This window comes from Callorhinus ursinus, unplaced genomic scaffold, assembly GCF_003265705.2.
Source record: "Callorhinus ursinus isolate GAN/ISIS: 27379988/994484 unplaced genomic scaffold, GSC_fseal_2.0 scaffold10, whole genome shotgun sequence".
NCBI lineage: Eukaryota > Metazoa > Chordata > Mammalia > Carnivora > Otariidae > Callorhinus > Callorhinus ursinus.
The window spans coordinates 24,613,920-24,640,455 of NW_027397072.1; the positions used below are offsets into that span (position 1 = coordinate 24,613,920).

Here is a 26,536-nt window from a genome sequence, read left to right on the forward strand (position 1 = left end):
GGCGTAAGCATTCCCCTGGCCCTGGATAGGTAGCATGTCCCGTTCCTGAGGTGAACAGAGTGAGCTGCTCACCACACGGCTGAAAAGATACTGCTGGGGAAGCTGGAGGAAGTGGGGCGGTGGGGGGGAGAGGAAATGGTGATCTAGAACCAATGGATCTGCTCTCATCTCCCCCCCCAGGAGCCCAAGGAGCTGAACAAATACTCCAGGAGCCCTGAGGTGCGAGGAAACCAACAGGGGATTTTAATTAAAAGCAACTTGCTGATCAGGTATATACTTAATGTTATAATTACCCAGTGATGACAGCACCATGAAGTACAGGCGAGCAGGAAGTACTGACCAAGCAATTTCAAAAGGTTGGTCTAATGCTCTTCATTTTTCACTAAAGCCTAAACTGAGTTTGTGCTTTCAGGGAATAATGAAAAATACAGAAAGGTGAACCTGACAATCCAGTTCCAAGGACCTGAGACTGGGGGAAAAAATAAATAAATAAATTTTCCTCTGAAGCCAAATAATGGCATTCATTCACTCATTTATCAAACTTTATAGAATAGTTGTTCTGTGCCAGGCACTGTGCTCAGTGGTGGAAATGTGGAGGGGGGAGGGTGGAAGGGGGAGGAGGAGGAGAAAAGGAGGGGTGAGGGAGGAGGGAGGAGGAGGAGGGGGAGGGTGAAGAGAAGTGGAGAAGAGGAAACGGTCTTGCCTTTGATGAGCTCATTGTCTATCAGGGGAGACAGACTCTTGGCTCCAAAAATATAGGCTCAGCTCAGGGCCCCACTGGACTTAAATCTCTCCATAAGTGGCAAGGATTTCCACGAAGTGTCCTCTTGGCTGCTGGCAAGGCTGGGTATATAGTTGCCAGGGTCCCTGGGGGCTCAGGGGCAGCAGGCCTTGAGTGTGCCTTAGTCCTCCCAGGACGGGGCAGGAGGAAGGCTGTTCTTCCCAGCCAACTTACCAGGACAGTGGGACTTCCATTCTGAAATCAGTGCAAAAGGTAAAAATTGCAGAGTCAAAACTATGCTTGAAAATCCCTTAAATCGCCTATAAGGTGCAGCATGAAGCCTTTGCCTACCACCTGGTTTAGAAAGCCTTTTTCACAAGCAAGTTTGAGAACCACCGAGCTAGCCTTTAAAGGGGAGGAAGGAAAGGAACACATCTACTGTCTTCAAGATAATTATCAAATTGCTGGTGGTGAAAAGGGGATGAGTAGAGAATTCTAAGTGTTTCTGCTAGCCTACAGAGCTTTCTGCATTGTGTTTTAATATCTAGCCTCTAAAACCTTCATAAATGTTAATGGATTGTTTGTTGTCCAGAGGGTTCCCTAGGATGGGGAATGCAGGCGGGTAGGAAGGGGGAGACACGGGCAGGTCTCAGTTCTGAGCTCCCTGTGGCAGGATCCTGCAATCAGGTGCAGGACAGGGTGGGGGCAGCCTCACTCTGAGGGTCTAGGTGAAGGACCCAAGCCAGGCCATGCCTCAGGAGCAGTGGGTAGCAGCCAACTTAGGAGATGAGGTAGGGAGCAGGCTAAGGTCACCTGAAAGGCAGAGGTCAGGGTCATGGAGATTCAGCACCAGAGAGCCCAACAGCAGACACACAGCAGAGACCCTGGCCTGGGCTACACTGACTCAGGCAGCATTTGTGGATGGACCTGCCACAACATCCTCCTGGCGCCTATATTCTGCAGCCAACCAGGATACATCCCTTCTCTCCCCCTGCTCCCCATCCCCTTGCAGCCTCCCCGGAGCCTCCCGCAGCAGGGTGCTCAAGCTGAAGACCTGCCTGCTCTTCTCCATTTCTGTAAGCCTTACCCCTTCTTCAGGGTCCCACTCACACCCCACCTCCCCTGAGAATCTGGGCCTCCTATGGGAGGGGCTGGCTCCCCGAGTGCCCTTCCTCCCATATGCCTCCTGCAGGCTGTACTCCCTTGACACCAGCCATTCGGGGGTGAAGAGCATGGATCTGAGCTGCCTGGTTGACTCCGAATGCTACCCTTGACTTTGTGAGTACGGGCCATGCCTCAGCTTTCCTGTCTGCAGATGGGGAGAAGAAAAGTAACTACCCCAAGGAGCTGGGTAAGAATTTAAGGAGGTGACAGATGTAAAGGCCTTAGAAGGTGCCTGGCATGGGGCAGAGTGCTTAACAAACATTTTTCAAAAGATCCTCAAAAGAAGGATTTCATACCTCACTGTCTTCTCAGGGCCCACCTGACATATCATAGATTCACAGCAACTTGTATGCTTTGTTTTATTAGAAACTCATTCATTCAAGAAACATCTACCAAGTGCCTACACCAAGCCATTTATAAAAGTGAACAAGGTACATTTCCCGCCCTCCACCGGCTCCTGCGAGCAAAGCGATCCAGCCAGCCCGGTGGTGAGGGTGCTGGGCTGGAAGCCCCTCTGAGCCCTGCAGCAGCAGCTTCCCTTCAGCTGGGTTCCCTGAAGAAGAAGGGGAAGGTGGAGGGAAGGGGGAGGCAGGGGGGGCTGATGTGGGGAGGCAGTTTCCTCAAACCACTGATTTCTTACTGCACATTTTTTATTTAGTATTAGTTTCTATTTATTTCCTGCCAAACACATATACAACAGAGCATTCAGTTTTAGAGGAGATGAATTTAGTGACAATAAGGGAAACCTGAGCAAACTGAAGAGGAAGACCCAGATCAAAGGCTGAAACGCACCCCCCCAAATAGCCCCAAACTGGAAATTACCTACGTGCCCATCTGGAATGGATAAGTAAACTGTTGTGTAGCCACACAATGGAAAATCCTTTGGCAACGTGAAGAAATAATCTATAGACAGCTACAGGCAACAGTGCAGACAGATCTTGGGAACGTAATGTGGGGAAGCCAGCAACGGAGAGCCCATAAGGCACAGAAAGAAGAGGGTGAGCGGTCAGAACACTGACTCTCCGGGGGAGGACTGCAAATGGAGAGGAACGGCTCAGGGCAGAGGGCTTTGCGGTGCTGAAGCGTACAGATCCCTGGTCGCCGTAGGGTTAACGAAGGTGGGTCACTTAGGGAGGTTCTGTATGCTGTTAACTTAAGATCTGTGAGCCTTTTTTCTATGATTTGCATATTCCAATAAAATGCTTTAAAAACAAGTGCAAAGCAGTCGACAATCAGGGATGCCCCCAGAAGAGCCCGGGAAAGAGAAAGAGAAGAAATTCTCAGTGGTGACTGCACAAAATGGGCCCCATTACCCTTGCTGGAGGCCTCCCAGTAGCGCCCTGGCCCAGGACCCCGAGGAAGGCTTCATTTGGGGTCAGGATCATTGGCGACCTTTGCCTTGCTAATCTCTGCTCGTATGCCTTCCTCCAGCAAGCCAAACTTGTGCCGCACCTCCGCGCCTCCTCCAGGAAGCCTGGCCTAACTACCCGGGCACTTTAACTACCCAGTCTCTGGAATCTTCAGGGTGACAGCAATTTAATGGGAAAGTGTCTGGAATCCTTCACTGGGAGTTGTGTGTGTACTTGCATCTCGTCTCCTCACCCAGGTATTCAAACCTCAATCCTCATCGCAGAGAGAAGGGGCTGCTTCCTTTTCTGCATCCTTTACCGCGCCTTGTACAGTGCCAAACACTCAATCAGTGGTGATTAGACAGTCATAGATTGGCCCACTGGTTATATTGTGCCTTTTCCTCAATTAGAGTATAAGCTCTAATTAAGACAATTAACCGTCTTTATTGGATTGTAGGAAATGTCTTAAAATTACAATAGCATGATATTGACCAGAAAAAGCCCTTCCCTGCTCCAAACCCTTTAATGGCTTCCCATTGACCTGCGCATAAACTGCAAAATCTTTCCCAAGATTTATAAGGCCCCTTCCACTGGGCTGCTTCAATCCATTCCCTCCTACACTGGCTCTGTTCTTCTCCCTACCACCTTGGGCTTACTCACTCTTTCAGAAGGACTGAGTTCTCTCTTGTATAAGACCTTCCTCTGGAAGGGCGCCTGGGTGGCTCAGTCATTAAGCGTCTGACTTCGGCTCGGGTCATGATCCCGGGGTCCTGGGATCGAGTCCCACATGGGGCTCCCTGCTCGGCAGGAAGCCTGTTTCTCCCTCTCCCACTCCCCCTGCTTGTGATCCCTCTCTCTCTGTGTCTCTATCAAATAAATAAAAATCTTTAAAAAAAAAAAAAAAAAAGGACCTTCCTCTGGAATTGTGTGCTTAACCCCACACTCCCCTCCACTTTGACATTCTAATTATTTCTCCTGATTTCATTAAAGTCATTGTCTCAGGAAGGCCTTCCTGAATGCCTCGACCAGTGGTTCTCAATTTGGGACATGAATCCAAGTCTCCTGGAGGGCTTATTAAAACGCAAGCTCTCGGCCTTTCTGAGTCAGTGGGCTTGGGGGTGGGACCTGGAAAGGGCCAGGTTTAACCAGCTCCCAGCTAAGGCTTCTGCTCATCTGGGGACCACACTTTGAGAACCTCTGGTCAGAGGTCCCACCCCAAACCCACTGACTCAGAAAGGCCGAGAGCTTGCGTTTTAATAAGCCCTCCAGGAGATTTGGATTCATGCCCCAAATTGAGAACCACTGGTCGAGGCATTCAGGAAGGCCTTCCTGAGACAATGACTTTAATGAAATCAGGAGAAATAATTAGAATGTCAAAGTGGAGGGGAGTGTGGGGTTAAGCACACAATTCCAGGGAAAGGTCTTAAACGAGAGAGAACTCAGTCCTTCCGAAAGAGTGAGTAAGCCCTTGTTACAGTCTCTGAAGATGCATCTTCTTACCCCCTTTCTGGCCACACTTCTGTCACTGCCCGTTGTTTATCCGCCTCACCAGACTAACTTCCAGGAGGACGGCGGCGGGGCTGAAGACGCGGAAACATGTGTCCCCTCCTTTTACGGCACTTGAATGTTGCCAAAGCACCTTCACACCCATTGTCTCATTTCGTCTTTGAAACAACCCTGGGAGAAGGGCAGAGCAGGGGAGACGGCTCCTGTTCCTCAAATGGACCAGCTGCAACTCGGGGTGCTCAGGGGACGTGCAAAAAAGTCTGACAGGCAGGAAATAGCAGAATGGGAGCAAGAATCTGCATTTTCTTATGCCTCTGCCCAAGAGAACTTTTTCATATCACTACTCTGTTCTAGCCACAGCAGCCTGGAGGGGAAGATAGAGAACAGAACAAAACTGTGACCCTTTTTTCTCTTCCTTTCCCTTAAGTGCCTCCACAGGCGTAAGAACTCCAGCCTGCTATGCAGCATTTGTCCCACGACCTGTGGCACAAAGTCTGATTCCCTGGGAGGGACTGCGCTAAGGTAGCTAAGACAGCAGTGGAGCGATAATCCTTACAACGTCTTAGCTTCCCACAGACAAACCTCAGAGCCTTCCCCCAGGGGACAATCAGGCAGAAAGGGTGGACAGGACAGACACTGACCTTCTCGACAGTGACATCTACGTGACTGTCCCTGCCCCCCCCCCGACTCAAAAAACAGGCCTGGCTGCCTCACCCACCATCACCCGGGCTCACCAAAAAGGGCCACCCCAGAGAGGCTCTGGGGTACGACAGCTGCTGCTGATGCATTCCAGAATGTCTCGAAGGGGTCCTGCCATGGGGCAGGTCTCTCAAATCCTGGCTGTAGGAACTGGAACTGGAGAAGCAGCCTGCCCAGCAGAGAAATGCGATGGTTCTGAGATCTCCCGCCACAACCCTCCCCTTGCCCTAAGTCCCTCGGTCACAACTCCTGATAATACCCAACCTAACGCGGGTGCTTGACACCTGCAAGGGAAGAACAGCAGAGAGGAAACTCATAAACTACAAGTTGCTATTATTACCATTTAGGAATATATTCCAGACTTAGAGCTCTGATCCCAACTTGTTCACAGCCTGTTTGATCCCTCCATTTGGATATTCCGCAGACACCTCAAATCTGACATGTCCACAGCTGAACTCTTTGTTTCTCCCCATCATAGTGAATGACACCTTGATTCTGCTTATTACTTACACCAAAAATCCAGGCCTCATCCCTAATCCTTTACCTTTCTCTCTCCTGGATGCCAATCCTGTTGGTTCTGATGTCACCCCACCGCCCAGAGTCACCCATCTTGCTCCCTGCACTTCTACCACGCCAGTCCCGCTGCCATCACCGCCCCCACCCATCCCGCCGGGTCCAGCAGCCTCTTGACCAGCCTCCCAGCTTACACCTCTGTCTCCCTCCCCGTGCGTTCTCAGGCAACCAACTGGGCAGCCTTCCTAAGGTGTCGACTGGATCACGCCATCTTTCCACTTAAACCTGCTCCAAGGCTTCCCATCACACATGGAATAAAATCCTAAGCCATTCCCACGGCCTGGGAGACCCGGCCGCACCAGACACTGCCTGGCTCCCCAGCCTCTCTCCTCCCTCTCCTACCTGCTTCATGCTCTCCTCCCTTAGGCCTCCTCTTGCAGACTTGGAAGCACCTCCCTCCACCAGCCTTTGCATTTACTGTTCCATCAGCCAGGAATGTTCTTCTCTAACCCCACACCCCCCATCGTGTGCAGGATGGGTCTTTCTCATCCTTCACTGGTCAGTCTGTCACCTCCTCAAGGAGGCCTTCACTGTCCACATTATTGGTATTAACTCCCTGGGCTCTCTTTTGTTTATTTATTCTCTCTGGGTTACTATCATTTGCTCAGTCAAAATCATCCACTGTTGGACATTTAGGTTGTTTCCAACTTCAAAATGACAATCCTGGGGGGAAACATCCTAACAATGAAACCTTTGTGCAGCCCACAATTATTTTCTTAGAATAAAGTCCTAGTATTTGAGCTTACTTATTTTAGTATATTTTAGTATATACTTCTATAGCACTTCCTCTGTGTCAGGCAATGTTCCAAAGGCTTTACTAATATCAAGTCAGTGAAGTGTGTGCACAACTTTTGTTTGTAGTTTTGCAGTTTATAGTTAAATACACTGATCTGTGCATTAATTCTATTGTGCTAAAATGCTTAACACAAGACCTACCCTCTTAACAAATGTTTCAGTGCACAACACAGCCTTACTAACCACAGACATGATGCTGCACAGCAGATCTCTGCAACTTATTCATCTTGCACACTGAAACTCTGTATGCATAGAACAACAACTTCACATTTCCCTCTTCCCCAGCCCCCGATGTGTTCTCTCTAACATCCGTGTTCGCTTCCATGCCCTTTATCACACTTTATAATTCCATGTTTTCTCCTCTGACCCTTTGTTGTTGTTCTCTCTTCTCCATTAGACTGTGAGCTCCTTGAGGACAGGAACGACCTGCTTTATGGCACAGGCCTGGCACACAGAGGAGCTCAAGCTGTATTTCCCAGATGACTCGATGAAGGAGCAGGCCCTGCAGCCCTCAACATGCGATATCTCGTTTAATCTTCACAGCTGCTCTGTAATGGTGTTGTTATTTCACTTCTAGACTTGAACGCACCAAGGCTCCTAGGTTAAGAGACTGACCCCTGAGTCGGTTTAAAATGTCAGGCTCAGGCTGCACAGCACTGTTGCCTGGATGCACAAGTGACCAGTGTCTAGCAGTGCCACGCTCCCCTCTCGGGAATGACACTGGGAGAGTTATCCCCTTCTTCCTTCCGCCAAGAGAGTGCTGTCTCATGTTCCTGGGGACACGGAAGTGTAAAGATGAGAACCTTGATTAATTGGCCCATACATAACCTTTAATTAATCGGTCAGTATTCAAGGATTACACCCTTGAACTTTAGGAAAAATTAACAGAAGTGCTCCTAAAAATTAATTAGTACAAATCAACACACTGACGAAAGTCTCCATGCCTCCCTTAAATAAGCAGTTACAGGAATTTATGAGTCCGGGTTCTCTCTCTAGGACCATCAGGTCAGAGAGGCCTGGACAGACAGAGGCCCCGCCCATTTTGTCTCCAGATGCCCATGGCTATGTGGTTCTTAGAAAATCCTGAGCAAAATCCTGATCAGTCCTGTTTAGTCTTCCCGGTTCTTCAATTATTTAGTTATTTCCCTGTGATTTGCTATGTGTATAGAATAATCAAATTTTAAAACCAAAAAGTACCCTAAAGATCATGTTTTGATTCTTTAATGTGTGACCCCATTAATTCGGATGACCTTAATTTGAAATTCATGATAATTACATAAACACTGAGTGAGAAGGATTGTGGTTCTTTCCCGTTGAAATATGTGTCTCCTCTTTACTGATACGCCGTCTCTTCCCAAGAAAGATGTGAGGTGACTGCCTGATTAATGCACTGAGGTTCCTAGAGGGAGGAAGGGGGAAGCATGAATGATGTGGCGTTGTGGGTGAGGACTCCTGCTCCAGTGTCGGAGAGACCTGGGCTTGAGTTTTGGCTCTGCTGTTTTCCCACTCTGTGGCCTTGAGCGAGTGACTTCCCCCGGCCCCAGCTGTCTCATCTGGAAAGTGGGAAATGAGAATAGCACCTTTATTATAGAGTTGTTGTGAGGAGTAAAAACAAATCCCGCATATGAAGCGCTCAACGAAGCATCTGGAAATTATTACAGCTACTACTAGCGACGTAAGTATTCACACTGAAAGCACCTGCTACGTACCACAGACTTTATATACAGGACCTCACGTACTTCTCACCTCAATCTTTTGAGACCAGTTTTACATGTGAAGAAACAGTCCGAGAGTGACTTAGTAATCTGCTTGAAGTCACCCATTTAGTAGGTGCGGGAACAGCTCTTTGAGCCCAGATCTATGGAACTCCCCCATCACACTGCTTTCACCAAATACCTCCTCCATGGTGACACTCACACGTAGGGGGGTAAAGAAGGCCTGGTGGTGTCATCTGTTTACCCTGGATGTGCACAAGATGGCTGAAAGCGTGAGTACGGGCAACACCGGGGAGACAGGGGTTTCAATCTGCAGAAAAGCACAACAAATGGAGGGACCTGGGTCCCTCCTGGAGGCAAATGGCTGTGGACCCACCGTAAGAAAGAATGTCTAACAAGCCAAGTTCTTGGGTTAGGTAGAGTGCTGAATTAGAAAATAAGATGTGCTCGCAGTCTTTTCTGCCTCTAGAATTCTGCAGGAAATTCGGCCACAATTCTTAGGTTTACTTTTTAGCCAAGCCATCTTTGCTGGCCTTGTATAACCACGTGGGCTGGGCAGGGGACTGTGGGAATGAGATTTGACAAAAAGACAAAACAAAACAAGAAGGACCTGACCTAGAGGTAGAAAAGATCCAGAAGGTGTGGATGCCCATCTCTAGGGAATCAGACTGGACTCAAATTGATTTACCTTACTTATAAATTACCCAGAGTAGGGAAGGTGCAGTACATTTTCAGATATTGCAGGTGGCACTCAGTGTGTTTGGATAATGAATCGGCAAATTGATGGGAAGAAGCCACCAGCTCCTATGTGAATAGGAAGGGAAAGTCTACAAAGGAGGTTTCTCCAGCTTCACAGGATTCAAAGCTCTGAGGTCTCAGTGAAGATCTGGGGAATTCACCTAGGAGTCTTTTCCAGACTGGACCACAGGCTTCCGTTTAAGGTGTTCCTGTGGTCAAAAATGTCAGGAAGGGGGGTGAGGGGAAGCAGGAAGAGGAAAAATAAAAAACAGAAGATCCCATTGGGACTGTGCCAAAACCACGGTGCAAGCATGGTTGGGCTGTGGCCGAGCATGGTTCTGGCATTTAGAAAGCAAAAATCGCACAGGCTGGGGGCCAGAGAAGAGAAGAAGAGTTTGAATAATCAAAGGGACACTGAGGTTGCACTACAATAATTGGGACTCTCCAGTCCAGAGGCAAGAGCACGCACCAGGGAGAGGTGGGTGATGTCTACAAAATCATACATATAAGAATGAGCAGAATGCTAGGGAAGTTAAAGCTAGAGGTACATTTTGGAAAGTAAGTGGAAACATTCTCTCATTAAGTGAACAAAAATCCCATGAAATCTATTACTCCCAAGAGGCACAGCTGGCTGAAAGAATAAATGGTTCAGTTCAACAAATACCACTGAGTATTATATCTAGGAATGCTAACATTTTTCTTAATTAAACTTTATATCTTGGGGTAAGTAAGAGATTCACATGCAGTTATAAGAAATAATAGAGCGAGATCCCGTAGTGCACCTTTTACCCCGTGTCCCCCAAAAGTAACATCTCGCAAAACTGTAGGACGGTAGCACAACCGGGATACTCACAATGATACAATCCAATGATCTCACTCAGACTTCCCCAGTTGTACCTGAACGTGTGCTCACCTGCACGTGCAGGCTTGATTCTGTGCAACTCTGTCACATGTGTTAGTTCCTATCTCCGGCAGCACAGTCGAGATACAGAACATTTCTATCACAAGGATCTCTCCCATGTCACCCTTTTACAACCACGCCCATCTCCCACCCACCCCCATCCCCCAGAACCCAGTAACCACTAACCTGTTCTCCAGCTCTAGTTTTGTCATTTCAATAATGTTATATAAGTGGAATCATACGAGCTGTAACATTTATGGATAACAGCACATAATTAAGGATGAGGAACCTCCCCTGAGGTAATAATTGAGACTCAAAAGTTGAACTACCCCTCTCACAAAGTACCTCTTATGTGCTAACAGTGGGCTACACAGACAATGGGTCTGATAGAGCTGAACGTTCTGACATTCTCAGGAAATAGCCACTCTGTCCTATTTAAAAACCTGACTGGGTGGGGCAAGATGCAGAGGCGGCGCTGAGGCTAGGAACGGGATTTGTCCCACTAGAGGGACCACGCCCTGGGGAAGGACCCCTTGCAGGTGAAAGGGGGAGTGATAAGAAGATGTCGTGTCTGAAAGGTCAGGTACACACCACAGTGGTGCAGCAAGTGGTCAGGTCTGGGATGGAAGCCAAGCTGGGCCTGAAAGAAAGGCCTTGGAGTTGAAGTTGGCCTCTGTTCTCTCTCAAGAGCCAAACCTATGCATAAGTGATATGTGCATAGAAGGTTGCAAGTGGCTGAAGTTGAGAATAAACCATTTTCAAGAACTTTAAAAACACTTCAACTTCACCCATGTGTATTAAATAAGCAACAGATGGACCCAAAAAAATGGAGGGAACGAGGGCTAGCAGCAGAAAGACCAGTGAAGTGGCCACGGCAAAACCACAGGAGCCAGGAGAGAACCTGAATTAAGATCGTGGCAGAGAAGCTGAAGAGAAGAAAGTGATCACTTGTGAAAAAATAAACAGAAGATCGGGAGTGAGGGGAAGGAAAAGAAAACATCACACGCGTACCCCAGATTTCCAGCCTTGAGTGACTGGGAAACCCAGAGGTAGGAAAAGGCAGGGGTGGAGAAGTTGGGCTGGTCATGATGACACTGAGTTACTGGGAGGACTTCCAGGAGAAATGACCACAGGAGAGTTGAGGGATGCAGTATGGAGGCTGGAAGAGGTACAAGTTAGACTGACTTGGCAGGAGTGCTTTTAGTCGCAGTCATGGTAGATTTCTGAGGGAAAGAGTGTTAAGAGAGCTTTAGGGTTCCCAAAGGATGGGCGGAAGAAGAAAGTCTGCAAAGAATATAGACATGGACCAAAGGAAGGGGACAGGGGTGGAATAATCAGTATGGCAGGGACCCATGAAAGAGAAGATAATTTTTTTTTAATTTTTTTATTCTTATGTTAATCACCATACATTACATCATTAGTTCTTGATGTAGTGTTCCATGATTCACTGTTTGTGCATGACACCCAGTGCTCCACGCAGACTGTGCCCTCTTTAATACCCATCACCAGGCTAACCCATCCACCCACCCCCCTCCCCTCTAGAACCCTCAGTTTGTTTTTCAGAGTCTGTCGTCTCTCATGGTTCGTCTCCCCCTCTGACTTACTCCCCTTCATTCTTCCCCTCCTGCTATCTTCTTCTTTTTCTTTTTTCTTAACGTATGTTGCATTATTTGTTTCAGAGGTACAGATCTGTGATTCAACAGTCTTGCACAATTCACAGCGCTCACCATAGCACATACCCTCCCCAATGTCTATCACCCAGCCACCCCATCCCTCCCACCCCCCACCACTCCAGCAACCCTCAGTTTGTTTCCTGAGATTAAGAATTCCTCATATCATTGAGGTCATATGATCCATGTCTTTCTCTGATTGACTTATTTCACTCAGCATAACACCCTCCAGTTCCAACCACGTCGTTGCAAAGGGCAAGATCTCATTCCTTTTGATGGCTGCATAATATTCCATTGTGTATATATACCACATCTAAAGAGGAGAATTTTAAGGAGAAGTTAAGCAGTGTTGAGCACTTCCAAATATTTGAAGAGAACAAAGATAAAAATCTACTAAGAGTCTCTGAAATCTTCCCGTTGGGAGCTGTGGTTTGAGGCTTCTCCCAAAAGAAGATATTCTTAATGATAGAACTTCTAGTAGAATGACAAGTTTCTTTTTAAGAAAGAGTGATTTTAGTGGTATCTCTCCAATCCCACCATATGGCAACTGCCTCCTCCCTCTTGCTAGTTAACTCCCTTACTTAACCACGAGGATGGGTAACGTCCAGAGATTCTAGCAGCTGGCTAGGGAACAGCCAAGTCAGGGGAGAAAGAAAAGCAATTATGAAAACAAAGATAAGATCACAAAAGTAATTATTAAGATTGTCTCGGTAATAATGACAAAAGCTGCACTTGAATTTTAACACCTGTTATGTACCAGAGGGTCAGCTAAGCACATACTGTTGGCAGCCCTGAAAATGTACTGCTCTGATCCCCTGCGGCAGGAACACAATGGACTGACAGCTCCAGCAGCCATCCCTCGAGTTGGTGGCGTCCACAGCAAGGCCACGCCTGTCCCTGGGCACTACAGGTTCAGTCCTGTGAGTTGTGAGACTCCTCCAACGAGCAGCTCTGGCTCAAGGACTCCTCTCTAGCCTGGCCAAATCTGTCTCGGAATGCCTTCCTTTTCCTCTGCATTGAGATCTGAAGACCTTCTCACCGTTTCTGGCTTCCTCCCCTTCACGCCTCAAAATGCTTCTCCCAATCCATCTATTGCCCTGACCCTGTCTTGGCATCTACTTCTCAGAAGACTTGAATGCACACAACACTTTACCCCATTTCATAATTATCACAACATATAAATACCACTACCCCCATTTTCCGATGGGGCACAGAGCAGTTAAGTGTTTGTCCAAGATCACTGTGGTCACCCTGGCCATATTCCATTCCTGAACACACCCAGGTCTTCCTGCCTTGGGCCTTTTCTCCACACAGTTTATTCTATTTAGAATGCTCTTCCTTTGAAGGGCAGGAAGAAAGACTCTTGAGGGTCTTGGCAGAGGAGTATTCAACTCTCTGGCCTCCCTAAGTAGATCCTTTGCTATTCCCTACCTCTGGCCCTGGTTTATTTCCTTCACAGCACTCACTTCAGTTTAAGATTATTTCATTTATTTTCCTGCTTAGTCTTTTTGTCTCTTTCTGTCCCTCATGTCCTACAACACCAAGAATCATGTCTTTCTCTTTCCACTGTATTGACAAATCCTAGTACAGTGCCTGACACACACATTTGTAGAATAAATGAATGGGTGAATAAATAAATGTATTGCATATTATTTTCCACATATGTTATTTTGTTTAATGATGGGAAAGAAAACACAAAGGAAAGAAAAGAGAAAGGTTAAATCCATTGGATGGGAGAAAAAGATCACTCCTCACAGCCCCAAAATGGCCTCAGATGCCAGAGTGTCTCTAATGATGGGAGAGTCTGCAGCCTGCAAGGACACAACCCATTTTTGGAGAAAAGGCAGTGTTTTTTTCCCCGAAGAGATGTATACAGAGCTAACAGTTCAACATGCAAGTCACATCATGCTGACAAACACATCCCCCGTCCTCTCCCCTGGAGGACACGGGAGATCAAGCAGGGCTGATATCCATCAAAGGTGTCAGAGATGTCAGCCAAGTCCTCTCAGCCACACTCTGGTCCGATGCTACTGAGCTTTGCCCCTGTCAGCGCAAAACAGAATTCTGCTGCTAACAATTAAATGCATAGAGCTGGTGGCTGGGGTGCTCTGTCTCAATGACATCTTCCCAACATAGCCACGACCTCCTCACCACCCTAAAGTGATCTGCTCAGGGCATGTGCACTCCATGGGACTGCAACTTACCCACCCCGCCCCCCCCCCTTACTGAGCAGCAGGCCAGAGCTTGTTCAAGATAGTGGGCTTAGAGTTAGGGTCAGGGGTTGTGAGGAGCAGGAGAAGGAGACAGATCCTTTCCTTGGAGGGAGGAAGACCCTTTCCAGCAAATCTAAGGCAACAGTGAGGCTCTTTTAAGAGGGAACCCAACTGCTCCCCTAGCCCAAGCTCCAACCTCACCAAGCTCAAACTTCTAGATCAGCTCCTAAGTCACCAGGGAAGCCGCTGGGTCCAGCACCACGGCCAGCTCTACTCCATTTCATACCCGGTAATACCACCATCAGTGGTGCTCTACTGAAAAATTCTCATCTCACATCTTACAGACAGATTACTTGCCCATTGCTGTGTGATACTCCTCATCATTGCCAACATTATTGCCATCAACAGCCAATAATCTCCCGCATTTTAAACAAATCCTTACAGCTTACAGAGCACTTTCAGACTCGTGGTCTCATTTAATTTGGTCAATTCCCCCTTGCACAAAAGAAATATATTATTTAGGACTTTGTGTTACAATGGCTAGAAAGTCACGTCACACTGGCTCCAGCCACGAAGGGAAGATTTTGCTAGGACTCACGCTGCCTCACAGAGTCCAAGAACAGGCAAAGAGCTGGGCATCCAGAGCATGCTGGTACCTGGGCCTGGAGAGCCCCTGGGGCCATTCTCACTTTCTTTCCTGTCCACCTTCCTGCTTTATTTGTTTCTCATGTGTGGACTGACTTCTTCAACTGCTTCTGAGTTTGATGTGTCACAATCCACACACCCAGAGACTCACAGATTCACCTTCTTCCTCTCCCTCCCCGCTGACACAACTCAACTCCTGTCCCAAATTCCAGGATAAAGACTGTTGGCCCTCTTGGCTCAGACATCCATCCCTAGATCACACAACCACAGCCATGGGGCCTGGTGGGAGTGGGGGGGATTACAGTGGAGGAAGAGCTGGGCTGACAAAATGTCTGTTCGATACAAAGAAACTGGAAGTAGAAGAGGCAGACTTACTTAAATCGATAATGTGTGTGAAATCACCTAACTTCCTGCCTGGCACATAATCAGTGCTCCAAAATAGACATTATTAACATAATTATTGCCCAGTCGTATTGCCAGCAAGACGGAGGACTCAGAACCTGCAACCGGATCTGTGGATGCCCACGGTCTTTCTCTCGGGGCCCAAGGGTTTCTGGGAGCAGGGGCAGTCTATTCAGCATCATACCCTCAGCATCTAGCCTGGTACCTGGCAGAGACTGGGTGCTTTAATTTTCTTTTTTAAACCAAACTAACAGTTGTTCCCACTGTTTCTAGAACCACAGCAACATCAGTGACTTTCTCAACAGGGCAGAGAAAGAAATGGCATGAGGGAAAGCAAGGGGAACCTGCAGATGGACCCTGACCAGCCCAGATGCAGAAGAGGGGCTCCTCCAGGAGGAGGCCACCTCGCTCCTTGGGAGATGGGTCTCCCCCCTCCACATCATCGCTCACCTCCAGGGACTAAACTCACCCCCACTGACTCTCTGGTAGATGGAATGAAAGGAAGGGCCCGGGAAACCCATTCATATTTACAGAGCAGAATTTGCCAGCCTGACACACAACGCACAGGGGCCTTGAGTGCTGGGAGCGGGCAGTGTCTGATGCAGCGCCCAGGTAAGCTCCAGGTCATTGTATGGCCAGTACAAGGCTCTCAGAGCCCACTAGGAGCTGGCGGGTTTAGCAGCCCCTGTCTAAGGACCAAACCTACGTGTGAGTGGAAGAATGTTTAATTTCTACAGTAATAAGGAGTTTAAACTCCAGTTTGATTTACAGGTTAAATTTAGGAGCTACATCCCTGTGCCCCAGGCTGATCCCTATGATATGCAGATTTATAAGGGAACAGAAATGACTGAAGAGAACCTACAGGAGGAGGAATCCAAGTTAGCATATGGAAAGAACTACATAATTACAGGGGTTGAGAGAGATTGAAACAGAGAAGGGACAAAATCCTCCAAGGCCTGTTGAAAGTGTGCCACATGGAATACAAGTCAGCTGTCTGAAACCCCTAAACTTGCAATGGCGAGGCAAGTGCCCCAGGCAGTACGCCCCAGTGAGGCTCCTCGGGGTCCCAGCTCCTGCTCACTCCGGTCTGTGGCTCTTAGACGGTGGTGTGCTCATGAATCCTGGGGCACCTGTCAAGAAATGTACACTCCTAGGCCTTCCTGCCACTTCCAAATGAGCCGGCTTCTAACTTGTAGCTGAAATATATACACTGGCTCAATATTTGAAGGGCAAAATTCATTATCTGGCTTGCCCTGTGCGGCAGCTTCCAGGGCAGTAGAAGGATTAATATATTTACATAAAGTAAGCCTCCAACCCACTCCACATTCCGCAGGACATCACTACATAACAGCAGAATGACAGTTTGAAGGGAAACCTTCTAGAAAATAGTCCCCATTTATTGAAGCCCAGATCTCAAATGAGTGTGTCAAAGAAGGTGAAATGAAGTTATTTTCTTGTGTCCTCATGTCCCTTCAAGGAAATTTAGTCCTTAAAAAAAGAGAGAGAGCGAGAGATTGTCAAAATGTTCTCCAGACCGACAGTAGCAGGAGAAGTACAATAACCAAAATAGTCATTTGCTCAATATGTAACTTCTATATTAAAAATAGTCAAAATGGTATTTCTGGAAGGCAGTTGATCAAATTACAAGGTTCACTAAAGAGATATCCTAAAGAGACATTCAACCATTTTCTTGCTATGTTCACGCTATTCAACTGATTCGTGAATTACAACAAGGCTGTTTTGTCCCTGACAACTTGAGGGCTTACAACTTGGGATGTTTTTAAATTTCCTTTGGGGGAAACTGAAACACAAAGAAGAGACTGAGAAGTGGTCCAGAGCCACAAATTAAGACAGTCAACACTTCAGAAAGTATTGAAGCGTGTAAATGGAGATTCATGTACTCCAAGTCAAGGGCATCTTAGCTCAAGCTGTTGTTCTTCATGACTTCAGGCAAGCTCTCTCACTACACGGCTCTTCCATCTCCTCGTCAGCAAACAGATACCTCCATATTTGGCCTTCCTGCCTCCTGGAGTGGTCTTAAGGCCCCAAGTGTCCTTGTCTTGCATGAGTGAGGAGTGTGATGAAAGGAGATGACGTAGCCATGGATTGGTGAGGGAGCAATACCCTCGCTTCCCACTGGTGGGTAAGGACAGGAAAGACCCAGGCCTTGCAGAATCAGGTGGAGAATGAGAGTGGCTGGAGCAGGTGTGAGTGGCCTGGGAGGCTCAGAGCCGGAATACTCCCCATGCTTCAGCTGGGACTGAATGAGGTCTAGTCATTAAAGAGGGAGTGGCGAGGAAAAAGACTATAGAGTTGGAACAAGAAAGTGGAACAGGATTCCAGGAGCCAGGAAGAGAAAAAGGAAGGAAAGTAGATGAGCTACTTGTCTCTTTTGGCTTCCAAAGGGGCCCCAAAAAGGAAGATAGCCAGGAGAAAGAAGGGAGTGAGGGCCCCCTGCCCTTCAATCATCTATTTGCTCATTCAATAATTTTGAGCACCTATATTGTACTAGTCACTGTTCTAGGCACTTGGGAGACAACCATGAACTTTAAGAGATAAAGATTCTGCTTTTGTGGAGACTGTATTCTACAAAGGAGATATAGGCAATAAATAATAACAAACTAAGTCAGTGAGATTGCATGTTCGATGATGACAAGTGTTATTGTAGAAAAAATAAAGGACAAGTAATAGAGAGTTTGAGGGGTTAGGTGAGGTCAAATTTAAATAGGGTGATCAGGGGAGACCTTGCTAAGAAGGTGGCTTTGAGCAAAGATTTGAAGTTAGTGAAGCAGTGAACCATGTGGGTATTTGGGGGAAGAGACTATCAAGCAGGAGAAACAGTCTAAGCTTCATGCTCTAGCCCAGCTTGTCAAAAGTTCCCTGCTCTGACAACTGTACCTCATCCAAAGATGGCCACAGTAGTATCTCTTACCCCCCATGCTCTCCTTATAATATGGCCTTGGCACTCCTTCCATCACCTCAAATCTGGACAGGTTTGAGACTCTGGCAGAAGTGATCCTACATAACTTCTGAGGTTGAGCCATAAAAGAAAGCAAAGTTTCTGCATGGTTTTCTTGAGAGACTCACTCTTGGAACCCAGCCACCACCCTGTGAGGAAGCCCTAGCAGCCACATGGAGGGACCACAAGCAGTATTCTGGCTGACTGCCCCAGCTGAGGTCCCAGCTGACAGCCATCAGGTCATTCCCAGTTCAAGTCCTAGACATCACGGAGTGGAAACAAGACACCCTTGCTGTGCCCCTTTCAATTCCTGACCCATATAACTCATGGGCATAATAAAATGGTTGTTTTAAGCCTCTAAGTTTGAATGGTTTGCTATACTGCGAGAGATAACTGGAGCATCCATGATAAAGGAGAGAGCCCTATGCCAGGTAATAATAAATATTATACTGATTTGCTTGTCCCTTGTGCATATGCCTTCTTCAAGCATCTCACAGAGGGAGTAGAAGTGGTTATGCTAAGTTAAGATTAATGTCTTTCTCTGCCCCTTGACCTAATAGCTACCTAGTAGTCTCAACATTACCCTAACAGAAATCAGCAAAAAAGAACAAATAGACCAGAAACAAACCTTAGTAAATGTTAAAGGAAATATCACAAATCAGTAAAGAAGGGAAGATTATTTAAAAATTGATACTGGGACACTTGGTTAACTACTTGAAAGAAAATTAATTTAGATCCTGCACTTACATAAATTCAGTATAAATCAAAGGGCCTAATGAAAAAATCAAATAATAAAAAAATATAGATAAAGGTATATTTTATTTCTTGGAGGAAAAAACTTTCTTTCTTCTTTTTTAAGATTTTTTCTTTATTTATTTGACAGAGGGAGACATAGCAAGAGCAGGAACAAGCAGGGGGAGTGGGAGAGGGAGAAGCAGGCTTCCTGCAGAGCAGGGAGCCCGATGCAGGGCCCGACCCCAGGACCCTGGGATCATGACCTGAGCCGAAGGCAGACGCTTAATGACTGAGCCACCCAGGCGCCCAGGAAAAAACTTTCTAAATTTAAAAGCAAAGGAATTACAAAGGAAAATACCAATGGATTGGATTGCAGGCCAAAAAATTATATGGAGTATTAAAAGACAATGAACAAGGGAAAATACCTACAACAAAGAAGCAAATAACAAATATTAAAAAAACAAAGAAAGCAAAAGCACTAAGATCCCAATTGATTAATGGGCAAAGGACACAAACATAAAAATTCTAAATGAGAAAATCCAAATGGTAAATATCCAACCTGATGAGTTATCAAATAATATCAAATTAAAATACTAATGAAGCAATAATGATCTTCATTTATAATAATAGCAGATGATGATAATGGTGCATCGCGAGCTTAGTATTCTCACACACTGCTGGTGGAAGTATCTGTTTATATAACCTTTGGTGAAGTAAGTTGGCGATACGCACAAGGGCAAACAAAATAAAAGAAAAATCTTGAAACCAATGTAGGGTAAATTTCCACCATTAGGAAAATAGTTAAGCAAATTATTATAAATCTGTTTTAGAAAATATTAGGTATTAAAATCATATTCACAAAGAGTTTTTAAAGATGTGGAAAATGATGTAATCACAATTTAAATTTTAAAATATGCAAATACATGTATGTTTCTGCAAAGAAGAAAGTCTAAGATATACCTCAAACTACTAGTGCTGGTTATCTCTAGGGATTACTGGCCAATTTCCTTATCTACTTTACACATTTCTGTTTCAGTGGAATTTTTTCGGGGAAAAAAAAAAGGCAAAACTGATCAAGGTTTGAGTCCCAATTTCCCTGTAAGAGAAGTGAAGTGCTGTAGGTCTCTGATCAATTCTCTAGCCCACAGGAAACACAAGGCTATGCAGGATCATAGCACAGTTCAAATAAGTACCTTCGCAGGAAAGCGGACAAGATGTGATGACTTGCACACTAGCATTCAGTCTGTGGATAGATAGATTTCATGTTCCTTTACCAGTCCATTGTAGGAACAGAGAAGTCTGGCTGGTCAACATATGTGACCTTGGTATAGACCCCCACTGGCTTTAGGAAAAAGTCGGTAGAAGCCAAGTGTTGAGGGATAGGGTGCCTGATTGCAGAGGAGAGATCCGTGTAAGACCAAGCCTACAACCAAACGCCAGCATAGGCATCTTCTGGCCCAGTGGAAGTTTGTATCTAGGCTAATCCTGGCTTCCCTGAGTTATTTCCAACTAGTACTAAGGCCATAATATATCCATGCAACTATCCTGAACCGACCCCATAAATCCTAGCGGATGGAATATTCTGGACAGGCTTCATGGAATCAGCGACCGCATTCCTTTATGGGGGTCCTCCCACCCTTGTCCACCTAGTCCTCCACAGGTAGGAGTCCAAGGCTGGTCACTGGCTGAGCATGTGGCAGGGGGAGGCTCAGACCTATTAGGCACAAGCAGTACGAAAAGGGGAAAAACAAATCAGGGCAGGCCCAGCACCCAAGAGCAACAAAACCTCTGATTCTGGGACCAGCTCTCAACCAATGGTTCCAACAATATTCTTGACCATAAGAAGCCTGTGAGAAATGCAGGAAAAGAGGCTTGGGATCATTCTTCAATGGATGCTACCAATATGGCATGGGTCACGGAATGACAGACCCCTAAGATATCTTAGATATCAGCAACTCCTCTCGTTTTACAGAGGAGAAAAACTGAAGCCCAGAAAGAGAAGATGAGTGGCCCAAGGTCACACAGCTCGTTCACAGCATATCCTAGACCAATTCTGACAGAAGCCTGGCATTAGCTTTGAAGAAGCAATCACAAATTGAGAGCAATGATTGTACCTGCCTCACTGGGTTGGAGAGGAGCCACTCATATCTGGTAAAGCGGCCTTCTAACCTACCCAGCTGGCCAAAGAAACCATGCAGCCTGTCGCCCTTCAAACCCTAGATTGGGTAGCATTAAGTCTCAAGGCTGATAATGATCCCACAGGCCTGTCGGATACACAGACCCTCAGACCCAAGCTGCAGGAGACCTCACACCTTCTACCTTACCCTCTACCTTCCTTACTTTCTAAGTGCTTCAGGCTTTCAGAGAACATTCCAGAATATTTAATGATAGGGAGTTGACTGAACTGGTCTCTGGAACATTTTTTTTTTAATTTTATTTTATTATGTTAGTCACCATATATTACATCATTCGGTTTTGATGTAGTGTTCCATGATTCATTGCTTGTGTATAACACCCAGTGCTCCATGCAATATGTGCCCTCCTTGATACCCATCACCGGGCTAGCCCATCCCCCCATCCCCCTCCCCTCTAAAAACCTCAGTTTGTTTCTCAGAGACCAGAGTCTCTCATAGTTTGTCTCCCCCTCCAATTCCCCTTCATTTTTCCTTTCCTACTATCTTTTTTTTTTTAACATATAATGTATTATTTGTTTCAGAGGTACAGGTCTGGAACATTCTTAATTCAGAGAACTGAGGGCCTTGTAAGCCCAAGGAATTTAAGATCAAAGCCAGACACGGGTGCAACTGACTGGCAGAGAATAGTGTGGCATTTAGGACATCCCTGTGATCTTTCCCGGTCTGTTTCCTCATCTGGTGAGGAGACAAAACAGGCAGACAAACTAGAAAGTCACTAAGATCTCTTATAGCTATATGTTTCTTTACATTTCTTCTTCAACTCTGCTATAAATTTGCTCAAAAGCAGCTCTCCTCACTCTCAAGTTGGCGGGCACATTTACACGTCAAAAATTTGTAAGAAACATCTCCCCTTAGAAGAAGCCCAGAGAATTCCCAAAGGCTTCCTTGGAAGTGGCTTAGATTGAGTGGGCTCCTTAGTGCACTGTGTCCCTATCCATGCTCCCTCTAGGAAGCAGGGGCACTGGTGGTGTTCACCCCAGGCTGTGGCTCTGGCCACTAACGCCAATGGTTTATCCAAGTGACAGCTCAGTGCTCTGGGATCCTCCAATATTCCCAAAGATCCCATCCAGAGCCAGAATGACATGTGAGGGGGTGGAGGGAGCAGCTGGGGGAAAGGTGTGCACTGAGATGCAGAGAGCCCCTGAAGCCAGGAGAGCACAGTCCAAGGGAGCAACAGAAACTGACGCGGGGCCAGAACACTGGCATTTGGGATGAGAAACCTAGTGGTGACCCTGGGGGGTGGGGGTCAATAATAGCCACCCTGCTCAGAGATCGGTTCCAGGTCAGACAGGACGTAGGCAGGCAACTAAAATCAGTGGAGCAAAACAAGATGCTAACAAACCTGCGCAGACAGGTTCCAGAAGGGCTCTAGAGCCAAGTCCTAGGGAGAGAATTCAGCATCAGGAGTTCAAAGCAGAATCTTAAAGGAAGAAGCAGATGCCTCACAGGAAGAGCAGGGACCTCTTCCTGGGCAAAGCAGTGGCCAGTGGAGCTCAGGTCACCCTTCCCAGCCCCCTGTGATATGGAAATGCCACCAGAACCATCAGAACCCCTGCGACTTCCTCACTGCCCAGACACAGTTGCCTGAGAACACTTCTAGGCTGAGTTTGGGCCTCAAAAGCCAGACCCTTTTAATGTCCTGGACAAAGCAATGGCCTCTGGCCAATAAAGCAGGTATTTCCCCATGTGCATGAGAAACTGGTTTGTTCTGAAAGCTCTCTCTTTCAGAGTGGCCCAAATTTAGCAGTGAACAAATACAGTTTCCATAATGGGCCATTCTTACAACAACCTCCCCAACTGTGCATAGAAATTGCTCTGCTATCAAATCATCCACTAACTAGTGACCAAATCTACTGATGCAAAGAAATATACATACACATCCTCTTGTCGCATTGCCCCAGGATCGGTGCCTCCCAAAGCCTGTGTTGGTATGACCGCTTTTGTGGCTTTAAAAGATGGTAAGATTATTTCCTTCTCTGTGGCCTCCTTCCCTGGTCCTCACCGCACCCCTACCCCTCAGAACCAAGCAACACTTGACATCTGTCTACTGAAGCCCAGTACAAAAAAAATGCTCTGCTGGAGTGACAAAGGCTGACATACTTGAAAGAAACCTTGGCAATGACAAGCTGAATCCAAAGGGACTACGTGAAATATCAGATACATCAGATCAGACATTTTCCTCCCTCTTGAGAGGAACTCAGAAATCAATGAGAAAATTCATACGTTTAAAGGAGGGACATGGCTAAAGCAGCTGTGGTATCGTGGACGGGACCTCTCGGCCCACACGCATCCAGAGAAAATGCTCTTCATATGGCCCAGGCGTACCTCAGATGTACTGTCTCCGCGTGACCTATGCCATTCCTCAACACGCCAGCAGGATCGAAGGGAGCAGGCATAATGTGGCTTTCCCATGGGGAAACTGAGATACATATGGGGAAATCACTTTCAGAAAATCCTACAGGAAGCCAACAGGGAGGCCAATGGATGCATTCTGGACTTGCACACACTTATTTCTCATTTCAGAGGGGCCTCCATACAAAATATTGGAGACACGTTTACACAGATATAAGCCCTGGGGCTTAACTACATGGGCCTCGACAACTAGCTCCCTCCATTCTCACGCAGCTCATGACCCTCCTCAGAAGCCCTCATCCACAGTCAGTCTGCTCGAAAAGTTAAACATGGAATTACCATTTGATCCAGCAATTCCACTTCTGGGTTTATATCCCCCAAACTGAAAGCATGACTCACACAGATCCTTGTGCACCTATGTTCACAGCAGCACTATTCACAATGGCCGGAAGGTGGAGACCACCCAAGATGTGTTCGCCGGCACATGAACAGTTAAACAAAGTGTGGTACAAACACACAACTGAGTATTATTCAGCCTGAAAAAGGAATGAAATTCTGGCACATGCTACAACACGGATGAACCCTGAAAATATTATGCTAAGTGAAATAAGGACACTTACTATATGATTCCATTTACAGGAAATACCCTCATAAGGCAAATTCATAGAAACAGAAAGCAGAATAGGTGGTACCAGGGATTACAGGAATGGGAGAATGGGGAGTTATCGTTTAATGGGTGTAGAGTTTCTGTTTGGGGTAATGAACAAGTTCTAGAAATACACAGTGGTGACAGACGCACAACACTGTGAATGTACTTAATGTCAATGTACATTTAAAACTGTTTAAAATGGGGCACCTGGGTGGCTCAGTCGGTTAAGTGACTGCCTTCAGCTCGGATCATGATCCCAGGGTCCTGGGATCGAGCCCCATGTCGGGTTCCCTGCTCGGCGGGGAGTCTGCTTTTCCCTCTCCCTCTGCCTGCCACTCCCCCTGCTTGTGTGCTCTCTCTGACAAATAAAAAAAAAAAAACTGTTTAAAATGTTAAATTTGATGTTTATATATTTTACCAGAATAAGAACTAAATACAAACATTGTCTTAAATAAACACAGAAAACTTAAAAAAAAAATCATACCTAGGCTTGCATCTTACCTAAGACCAACTGAATCAGAATCTCTCAGGGGTGGCCCGTGTGTTTTTTAATATCTGACCACCCTCTCAGCCTTCTGTCCACCTGTTCTTGCCTTTTCTCTTAAATGAATAAGCTAAATGAATAAACGTTAACAGAATGCTTTGCATGTTTTAAGCAGTATGCTAAGAGCCAGAAAGGAGCACCCGAGGATCAACATGAATGACCTGATGAAGTTTCCACAGCTAAAAAAGTGGACACAGTGACTTTTAAAAAGTCTACAAAGTCTTGGGGGCGCCTGGGTGGCTCGGTCGGTTAAGCATCTGCCTTTGGCTCAGGTCATGATCCCATGGTCCTGGGATGAGCCCTGCTCAGCGGGGAGTCCGCTTCTCCCTCTCCCTCTGACGCTCCTCCTGCTTGTGCTCTCACTCTCTCTCTCTCTCTTTCAAATGAGTAAAATCTTAAAAAAAAAAAAAGTCTGGCTGCTCCTCTGACCAGTGTCGTCCGAGTCCTCCTTCGCCATGACTTCCTACAGCTATCGTCAATCGTCCGCCACCTCGTCCTTCGGGGGCCCGGGCGGCGGCTCCCTGCGCCTCGGGGCGGGAGGTGCCTTCCGCGCGCCCAGCATCCACGGGGGCTCCGGCGGCCGCCGCGTGTCTGTGTCCTCCGCCCGCTTCGTGTCCTCGTCCTCCGGCGCCTACGGCGGGGGCTACGGCGGCAGCTTTGCCGGCGGCCTGGCCGGGTCCGACGGGCTGCTGGCGGGCAATGAGCAGCTCACCATGCAGAACCTCAACGACCGCCTGGCCTCCTACCTGGACAAGGTGCGCGCCCTGGAGGAGGCCAACGGCGACCTGGAGGTGAAGATCCGCGGCTGGTACCAGAAGCAGGGGCCCGGGCCCGCCCGCGACTACAGCCACTTCTTCAAGACCATCGAGGAGCTGCGGGACAAGATTCTTGGTGCCACCATCGAGAACTCCAAGATTGTCCTGCAGATCGACAATGCCCGTCTGGCTGCAGATGACTTCCGAACCAAGTTTGAGACGGAGCGGGCCCTCTGCATGAGCGTGGAGGCCGACATCAACGGCCTGCGCCGGGTGCTGGACGAGCTGACTCTGGCCAGGCCCGACCTGGAGATGCAGATCGAGGGCCTGAAGGAGGAACTGGCCTACCTGAAGAAGAACCACGAGGAGGAAATCAGTGCCCTGAGGGGCCAGGTGGGTGGCCAGGTCAGTGTGGAGGTGGATTCCGCTCGGGCATCAACCTTGCCAAGATCCTGAGTGACATGAGAAGCCAATATGAGGTCATGGCTGAGAAGAACCGAAAGGATGCTGAAGCCTGGTTCACCAGCCGGACCGAGGAGCTGAATCAGGAGGTGGCTGGCCACACAGAGCAGCTGCAGATGAGCAAGTTGGAAGTCACTGACCTGCGGCGCACCCTCCAGGGTCTGGAGATCGAGCTGCAGTCTCAGCTAAGCATGAAAGCCGCCCTGGAAGGAACACTGGTGGAAACAGAGGCCCGCCTTGGAGCCCAGCTGGCCCAGATCCAGGCTCTGATCAGCAGCATGGAAACCCAGCTGAGGGAGGTGCGTGCCGACACTGAGCGGCAGAACCAGGAGTACCAGCAGCTCATGAACATCAAGTCGCGGCTGGAGCAGGAGATCGCCACCTACCGCAGCCTGCTGGAGGGCCAGGATGCCCACTACAACAACCTGCCAACCCCCAAGGCTCTCTGAGTCCAGCAGCCTCCTGGGCTTCCTGCTCTCCTGCAGAGGAGATCCCCTGGGTAGGGCCATGGGAGGGGAGGGACCCTACCCCTGGTTCTTCCCCTTGACCTGCCAATAAAGTTTTATGGCTCGGAAAAAAAAAAAAAAAGTCTGCAATGTCTTTCATACTCTTTCCTTCAAGAGGTGCAGCTAAGTCACCTCCCCTAGAGAATGTGCTGGACTAAGGACTGGCCTGTAATGCCCAGAATAAAGCCCTGCTGCTTCCAGCTCGCCCTGTCACTGAGGTCACTCTCAAGGTGGGAGGCTGGCTGCCATACTGTGAGGCGCAGAGCCAGAACTTGTCTTGGCCAAGTC

The 26,536-nt window shown here is 47.5% G+C and overlaps 1 protein-coding gene and 1 pseudogene across 1 annotated transcript in view; one reads left to right on the plus strand and one right to left on the minus strand.

The window, feature by feature from the left end:
* ALK (ALK receptor tyrosine kinase) overlaps positions 1 to 26,536 on the minus strand; it is a 678,620-nt gene that overhangs the window by 604,814 nt on the left and 47,270 nt on the right. The gene's annotated exons all lie outside the window — the stretch shown is intronic.
* On the plus strand, positions 24,947 to 26,330 carry LOC112820904 (keratin, type I cytoskeletal 19 pseudogene; annotated as a pseudogene).